General features: G+C 35.6%; 2 non-coding genes across 2 annotated transcripts; both read right to left on the bottom strand.

Annotated features, from left to right (window-relative positions):
* Positions 1–737: 737 nt before the first annotated feature.
* On the bottom strand, positions 738–844 carry LOC113255389 (U6 spliceosomal RNA). Its single transcript, XR_003316268.1, has one exon. It is a non-coding gene; the product is annotated as a U6 spliceosomal RNA (small nuclear RNA).
* A 5,636-nt stretch (positions 845–6,480) lies between these two features.
* On the bottom strand, positions 6,481–6,587 carry LOC113255398 (U6 spliceosomal RNA). Its single transcript, XR_003316277.1, has one exon. It is a non-coding gene; the product is annotated as a U6 spliceosomal RNA (small nuclear RNA).
* Between the last annotated feature and the right edge of the window lie 1,567 nt (positions 6,588–8,154).

Genomic DNA, 8,154 nt, shown 5'->3' with positions numbered 1-8,154 from the left:
TCAAATCCATCTACTTATGCTGTGCCTGCAGTTTCTTTTTTTTTCTCTCTGCTTTCTTTAAAATTTAAATTCAATTAATTAACACATAATGCATTATTACTTTCAGGCGTGGAGGTGAGTAATTCATCAGTCTTATGTAATACCCAGTGCTCTTTACATCACGTGCCCTCCTTAATGTTCTTTCTCCAGCTCCTTTGGTGTCAGTTTAGGTTGTATATTTGAGACCTCTCTTGTTTCTTCAGAAAGACTTGTATTGCTATGGACTTCCCTCTTAGGACCGCCTTTGCTGCATCCTAAAGATTTTGAACAGTTGTGTTTTCATTTTTCACTTGTTTCCATGAATTTTTAAAATTCTTCTTTAATTTCGTGGTTGACCCATTCATTCTTTAGTAGGATGCTCTTTAGCCTCCATTTATTTGAGCTCTTTCCAAATTTCCTCTTGTGATTGAGTTCAAGTTTCAAAGCATTGTGGTCTGAAAATATGCAGGGAATGATCCCAATCTTTTGGTACTGGTTGAGACCTGATTTGTGACCCAGGATGTGATCTATTCTGGGGAATGTTTCATGTGCACTTGAGAAAAATGTGTATATTGTTGCTTTAGGATGGAATATTCTGAATATATCTGTGAAGTCCATCTGGCCCAGTGTTTCATCAAAGCCCTTCTTTCCTTGTTGATCTTCTGCTTAGATGATCTGTCCATTGCAATGAGGGGGATGTTAAAGTCCTCTACTATTACAAAAATATGGAACACTTCATGAATTTATGTGTCATCCTTGCACAGGGGCCATGCTAATCTTCTCTGTATCATTCCACTTTTAGTATATGTGCTGCCAAAGCAAGCACAGCATCATATCTGAGATATTAACATATAATCATTTTTCTCCCAACATTTCCTCTATCCCTTCTCCTCATTCAAACAAAGAAGATGCCTGTGATGAGGCGTAAACAAGGCAAAAGCCAGAAAAGTCTAACAGTCTTTCTGGCTATGATTTTCAAGCACCTAAGAACTTAAATGGGCAATATCTTGAGTAGAGACAAAATACTCAGAAGAAATTAAGAAAGAAAGATTCCATATCTACCACCTTCACCTATCACCTTTACCACACACACATATAGACTAGAAATAGGTTCCCTAATTGGTGATAATAGAGATTTTGGAAGGTCCTATACAGAAGACCTGATGGGGCCAGAACCCTTAGACAGAAGGTATAACTGTGGTGAATTTAAGCAGATGAGAATACAGAAAACCCAGAGTCTCTCATGCTTCCTTACTCCCAAAGTTTGACACAGAAACAGCAAAAATTCTCTTGTGCCCCAGCCATTCAACTCTACCAAGACTGGCACAGAAGTAAGAGAATGAGATGGAGAAGGAATGAGAGCGAGGTGGACACAAATAAGAGAATTTTGGACTATCTTGACTCAGCTGACTAAAACTCTTGGTCATTTGACATGTGTTAAATCTTTTTTTTGGAGAAAAAAATGAACTTGGCGAAGATGGACTGTCATTTGCAGAGTGCAGGACTACAAAACTTGAGCCATTCCATTCCCAAAGGATAATTTGTATATATTACAAAAAGAGGAAAAAAAGCAAGGGATTATTGACAAAGCCTTTATATCTATTCATAAGAATTCTTACATGCCTGTGTATCAGTTACCTATTGCTGCAATAACAAATTATTCCCAAACTTAATGGCTTAAAATTATATAATTATTAATTATCTCACATGTTTCTGTAGGTCAAGAATTTCAGAGTGGCTTAGCTATGTCATTTTGGCTCAGACTCTCTCATGAGTTAAAATGTCAGCTAAGACTACACTCATCTGACACCTTGTAAGTCTGCAAGATCTAACTTACAAGGTGGCTCACTCACAAGACTAACAAGTTCACCCTGGCTATTGGCAATTGGCTTCAGTTCCTCTCCTTCACAGTGCTGCTTGAAGATTCTCAAAACATAGTGGTTGGCTTCCCTGGGAAGAGAGACTGAAGAGAAGGCAAGGCAGAAGCCACAATATCTTTTATGACCAAGCTTCAGAAATTGTACATTGTTATTTCCTCCAAGATCCTACTGATTACACAGGTCGAGTCTACTGATTATGGGAGAAGATCACACAAGATCAAGAATGCCAGAAGGAACGGCTCATTAGGCACTACCTTGAAGGCTGGCTACCAAGCTTGCTACTTTGTAATATTTCCACTGCAGAATAAAGGATGTTTGCCCCAAACAAAAAAGGAGCATTCTAACAAATGTCATCCCTGTCAGTCATCTCAGATATAAAAGAGAAAGGCAGTACACCTCACTGTCAAAAGGAAGCAGTATTTTTTTGAACTTAACTCTGAATGAACTTTTTGTCCATTTCCCAAAGACAAGGCATCATATGGATATGGAAAGATTCATCTTTGTTGCTTAGACCAAAAAAAATAAAACATGAAACCTCATCAGTAAAGCACTGGGAAACCAGTGTGGATATATCTGATTTTTATTTAATTTTATTTTCAATGGAAAATAAAAGAGGCATTGCTATAAAAACTCTTCCGATTAATGTCTGTTTCCTAAAATCCTAACCTTCCACTCATCGCTTTATAAAAATAACCAACTAAATTAGGACCTGGCAAGGAGAATGGAGTTTTTCCTGATCTCTGTCCAGAGAATTACCAGCAGCAACTGGTGTGTACCAATGACTAAGGGAGAGTTTGTCCACTCCCACCTTTGTTCCCTGCTATAGTGTAAGCCCCCAAAACCTGTGTATAACCCTGGAAAGGTAAGTAAAACCCAAATAGCACAATGAAGGCTTAAGCTAAATTAAGACACAGAAAGACAGTATAGGTTATATTTCTTTCACACATGTCCAAAATACCCACTACCCAAAGATTCAGATAAAAATTGAACCAATGCTTGAAGTAGAAGACAAAAATATCACTAATTTTATCTACATGAAACAAACCAATTTGGAAACTTAATCCATTTGGTCACTCCACTTATTCAACTCAATTTATTTCATTTTTAAAAAAGATTTTATTTTATTTTATTTGAGAAAGAGAGAGAGAGCACGCGCACAAACAGGGGGAAAGGCAGAGACAGAGGGAGAAGGACAAGTAGACTCCCTGTAGAGCAGGGACCCTGATCCCAGCACCCTGAGATCATGATCTGAGGCAAAGTTAGACGCTTAACCAATTTAGCCACGCAGATGCCTCTAGTCAACTCAATTAAAAAAAAAAATCTTCAAATAAGGTTTTAAACAAAATTATATTATAGAGTCTTACTTCTATTAATAATAATAACAATAATAAAATAAATCACTTGTATGTTAAGCACCATACTAGGCACATTTTTTTTTTCATTTCATTTGTCTCGGAATAAAAACTGAGAGTTATGCATTACTATTTACACTTTTCACATGTGAAATCTGAGAGTCCGAAACGTTAAATAACTTACTCAAGAATATTTAGTAAAGCCAGGGTTGAAATTCCTGACTCCAAAACCTGTGTTCACTACACTAAGCACATGATCACCAATAAAGTAGTCTCTTTTTGAACACAAGGCAAATTTAATATATTTTGAGAAAAATATTTACTGCAGATATATCATACATATAACATAGAAGGAGAAAAAAATTGCCCATCATTATCAGTTCTAACAAGTACCCACTATGCCCAAAATACTCTAAGATTTTAAAAATAATAATAAAAAACATATTTCCAAAATTGAGCAGTGTGGCATGGCAGCAACAGTGAGATGGAATGTGACACCTAAAATGAAAATTTTCTTACCACACAATGGGCTCTGCAGTTCAAGGTATTGTCTGAAAAACTGCTCAGCCCAGGCATAAGGGTAAAGGCCTACTAATTAACCAGCTCTAAAAGAAACCCTTAGATGTCTTCATTTTATAAAATATTCTTCATCTACCATATTTCCTCATTCTCATCTAGCTATAACTACCAGAAGGAAAATTTAACTTTGAGACTTTTGAACACTTGTGATTGTTAGTCAAGGGTCTCTTTATCCATGTTTTTAGAGAAACTGAGTCACAAGAAGTCAGCTCTGCCCAAGCTATACACGTGGAGTAAGCCAAAGAATTTTACCTCATGTCTTCAAGTATAGTATTTTACTTGTCCTTGTAACATAGTCATATACCCAAAGTTTCCTAGTCCTTTGGAAAATGAGGTAGTATATATATATATTCATGATTATAAAAACAATGCAGAGGTTTATTATTTTAGTACATAGACTTTGGAGTTAATATTAATCTACTCATGATTATATACTTACTATTTTATCACTTCATTCTGTGCAGCTATATCAGTGCTCAGAAATTTTTTTATTCAAGTATAATTAATATACAGTGTTATATTAGTTTCAGGTGTACAATGTAATGATTCAACAATTCTATCCATTGCTCAGTGCTCATCACAGTAAGTGTACTCTTAAACCCCCTACTTCACCCATACCACCACGCACCTCCCCTCCCACCAGTTTGTTCTGTATAGTAAAGGTTTGGTTTTTTTGTTTGTTTGTCTCTTTTTTTCTTTGTTCATTTGTTTTGTTTCTTAAATTCCACACGCAGGTGAAATCACATGGTATTTGTCTTTCTCTGACTTATTTCACTTAGCATCGTACCCTCTAGGTCCATCCATGTTTTTGCAAATGGCAAGATTTCACTTTTTTATGGCTAAGTAATATTTCACTGTGCATATATACCACCTCTTCCTTATGCATCCATCTACCGATGGACACTTGAACTGCTTCCATAGTTTGCTATTGTAAATAATGCTGGAATAAACATAGAGGTGCATATATCTTTTTCAATTAGTGTTTTCATTTTCTTTGGGTAAATACCTAGTATTGAAATTACTGGATCATATGGTAATTCTGTATTTAATTTTTTTGAGGAATCTTCATACCGTTTTCCACAGTGGCTACACCAGCTAGCATTCTCACCAACAATGCAGAAGGATTCCTTTTTGTCCACATTCTCACCAACACTTATTATTTCTTCTTGGTTTTGATTTTAGCCATTATGACAGGTATATGGTAGTATCTCATTGTGGTTTTGATTTGCAGTTCCTTTATAATTAGTGATGTTGCTCATCCTTTCATGTTTCTGTTGGCCATCTGTATGCCTTGTTTGGAAAAATGTCTTTTCAGGTCCTCTGCCCATTTTTTAAAAAAGATTTATTTATTTATTTGAGAGAGAGAGAGCAGGGGGAGGAGCACAGGGAGAGAGAGTATCCTCACACAGTTTCCCACTGAGTGCAGAGCCTGATGCAGGGCTGGATCCCAGGACCCTGGGCCGAAATCAAGAGTCAGCTACTTAACCAACTAAGCCACCCAGGTGCCCTCCTCTGCCCATTTTTAATTGGATTATTTGGGGTTTTTTGGTGTTAAGTTGTATAAATTCTTTATATATTTTGGATATTAACCCTTTATTGGATACATCATTTGCAAATACCTTCTCCCATTTAGTAGGTTGTCTTTCGGTTTTGTTGATGCTTTCCTTCACTGTGCAAAAGCTTTCTATTTTGGTGTAGTCCCAATAGTTTATTTTTGCTTTTGTTTCCCTTGCTTGAGGAGACATATCTAGAAAAATGTTGCTGATATCGAAGAGACTACTGCCTATGTTTTCTTCTAGGAATTTTACAGTTCAGGTCTCATATTTAGGTCCTTATACCATTTTGAGTTTATTTTTATGTATGGTATTAAAAAGTGATCCAGTTTTCCCAACACCATTTGTTGAAGAGACTGTCTTTTCCCCATTGTATCTTCTTGTTTCCTTTGTGATAGATTAATTGACCATATAAGTGTGGGTTTATTTCTGGGCTCTCTATTCTATTCTATTGAGTTATGTGTCTATTATTGTGCCAGTACCATACTGTTTTGATTACTACAGCTTTGTAGTACATCTTAAAACCTGGGACTGTGCTACCCCTAGCTTTGTTTTTCTTTTTCAAGGTAGCTTTGGCTTTTTTTTTTTTTTGTGGTTCCACATAAATTTTAGGATTATTTGTTCTAGTTCTGTGAAAAATACTGTTGGTATTTTGATAGGGATTGCATTAAATTTGTAGATTGCTTTGGCTAGAATGGACATTTTAATAATATTAGGTTTTCTGACCCATGCTCATGGAACATCTTTCATTTGTTTATGTCATCTTTAATTTCTTTCATCAGTGTTTTATAGTTTTTGGAGTGCAGGTCCTTCACCTTCTTGGTTAAGTTTATTCTTAAGTATTTGTTCTTTTTAGTCCAATTGTAAATGGGATTGTTTTATTATTTTCTCTTTCTGCTACTTCATTATTAATATATAGAAATGCAACTAGTTTCTGTATATTAATTTTGTATCCTATGACTTTACTGAATTCATTTATCAGTATTAGTTTTTAGTGGAATTTTTAGGGTTTTCTATATACAGTATCATGTCATCCGCAAATAGTTAAAGTTTTACCTCTTCCTTACCAATTTGGATGCCTTTTACTGATTTTTTTTTAAAAATATGGAACACTTCACAAATTTATGTCTTCCATGCACAGGGGCCATGCTAATCTTCCCTGTATCTTTCCAATTTTTTGGTATATGTGCTGCGAAAGCAAGCACTATTTCTCCTTGTTGTCTGATTGCATGGCTAGGACTTCCAGTACTATGTTGAATAAAAGGGGTAAGAGTGGACATCCTTGTCTCGTTCCTGATCTTAGAGGAAAACTCAGTTTTTCTACATTGTGTATGATGTTAGCTCTGGGTTTTTTATCTTTGGCCTTTATTATGTTGAGGTATATTCCCTCTAAATCTACTTTGTTGACAGTTTTTATCATGAATGGATGTTGTACTTTGTCAAATGCTTTTTCTGCATCCATTGAAATGATCATATGGTTTTTATCCTTTCTTTTATTGATGTGAGGTATCATGTTGCTTGATTTGCAAATATTGAAGTATTCTTGCATCTCTGGAATAAATCCCATTTGATTGAGGAGAATGATTTTTTTAATGTATTGTCAGATTGAGTTTGCTAGAATTTTGCAGAGGATTTTTGCATCTACATTCATCAGAGATATTGGTCTATAGTTTACTTTTTTTATAGTATCACTGCTCAGAAATTTTTGAAATGGCTTTTTGTAAATTAGAAAGAAGAGGGGTGGCTGCAGGAAATATTTGTTAAGCTGTTAGAATTCCGTTCTCAGATGACTTCTTTTCAGACTGCTGTACCTCACCAGTAGCAGGCTGGCACTGATGAGAAAACAGAAATAGTTATGCAATTATTATGAAACTCTGTGTTCAAAGGTACTTTTTACTTCACAAATGGCAGGGGAGTGGGCGGGGAACTGGTCCCCTTGTCTCATGTAATTTCCTCCAAAGCATCTGAGGACATACAAGAAAGTTTATAGCATTAATTCAATGTGCATCCAAGATTTTCTTGCTCTTAACGGTCAGATTCACTGCGCAGTTTAATGGCCAAAATCCTTCCCACAAAATAAGAAAAGGACTGTATTCCATTGGAAACTCAAAACAGCTTTTGGAAAAGTGAAAACTTTTAAAGTTTAGCATATTTATGTCTTATTTCACTATCTTCAGTGCTTTGAAAAATACTAAAAGCAGAATTATTACTCAAAATCCCACCATAAAAAGGTTTCCTGTTTTGAAGGCTACTGAAAATATTGAAGTTCCTTTTGTAGGATGGTTTCCATCAGTATTAAACAGACAACAGATATGACTTGCAAATTCCTCAGTTATTTGAATTTTTTAATTTCTTGGAAGTGCGACTACCTATATAAATGTGATTTTATTTTATGAGATGTCCTTAGACTTTCAATAGAATCTAGAATAGAAGTAGATAGAGTTTCAATTTCCTTATTTAAAATACTTTCTCTAATTCTTACATTCAATGGAGGACTAATGCAAATAGAGCCGAGGGTTACATGGAACCCTAAACAGGCCAGGAAAGAATCCCAGGGTGTGCTTATTGGTTTTTCCCAACCACTTTCTTTATGGGTTCATTTCACATCTGATCTCACACCTTGGAAAAAATACAGGTCTGAAGGGTCACTTGAATGAGAGACTTTCCTCCTTATAAAACGGAATAGAAATTGAGGGCTTTGCTATTGTCATGGAAATGACTCTTTGTAAACAGCGCTCAAAGGCCTATTTCAAACCAGAAAGAGCTGGAACA

Source organism: Ursus arctos, unplaced genomic scaffold (assembly GCF_023065955.2).
Source record: "Ursus arctos isolate Adak ecotype North America unplaced genomic scaffold, UrsArc2.0 scaffold_5, whole genome shotgun sequence".
Classification (NCBI taxonomy): Eukaryota; Metazoa; Chordata; class Mammalia; order Carnivora; family Ursidae; genus Ursus; species Ursus arctos.
The sequence above is the reverse complement of the archived record's forward strand: the minus strand, read 5'-3'. Positions and strand labels throughout refer to the sequence as shown.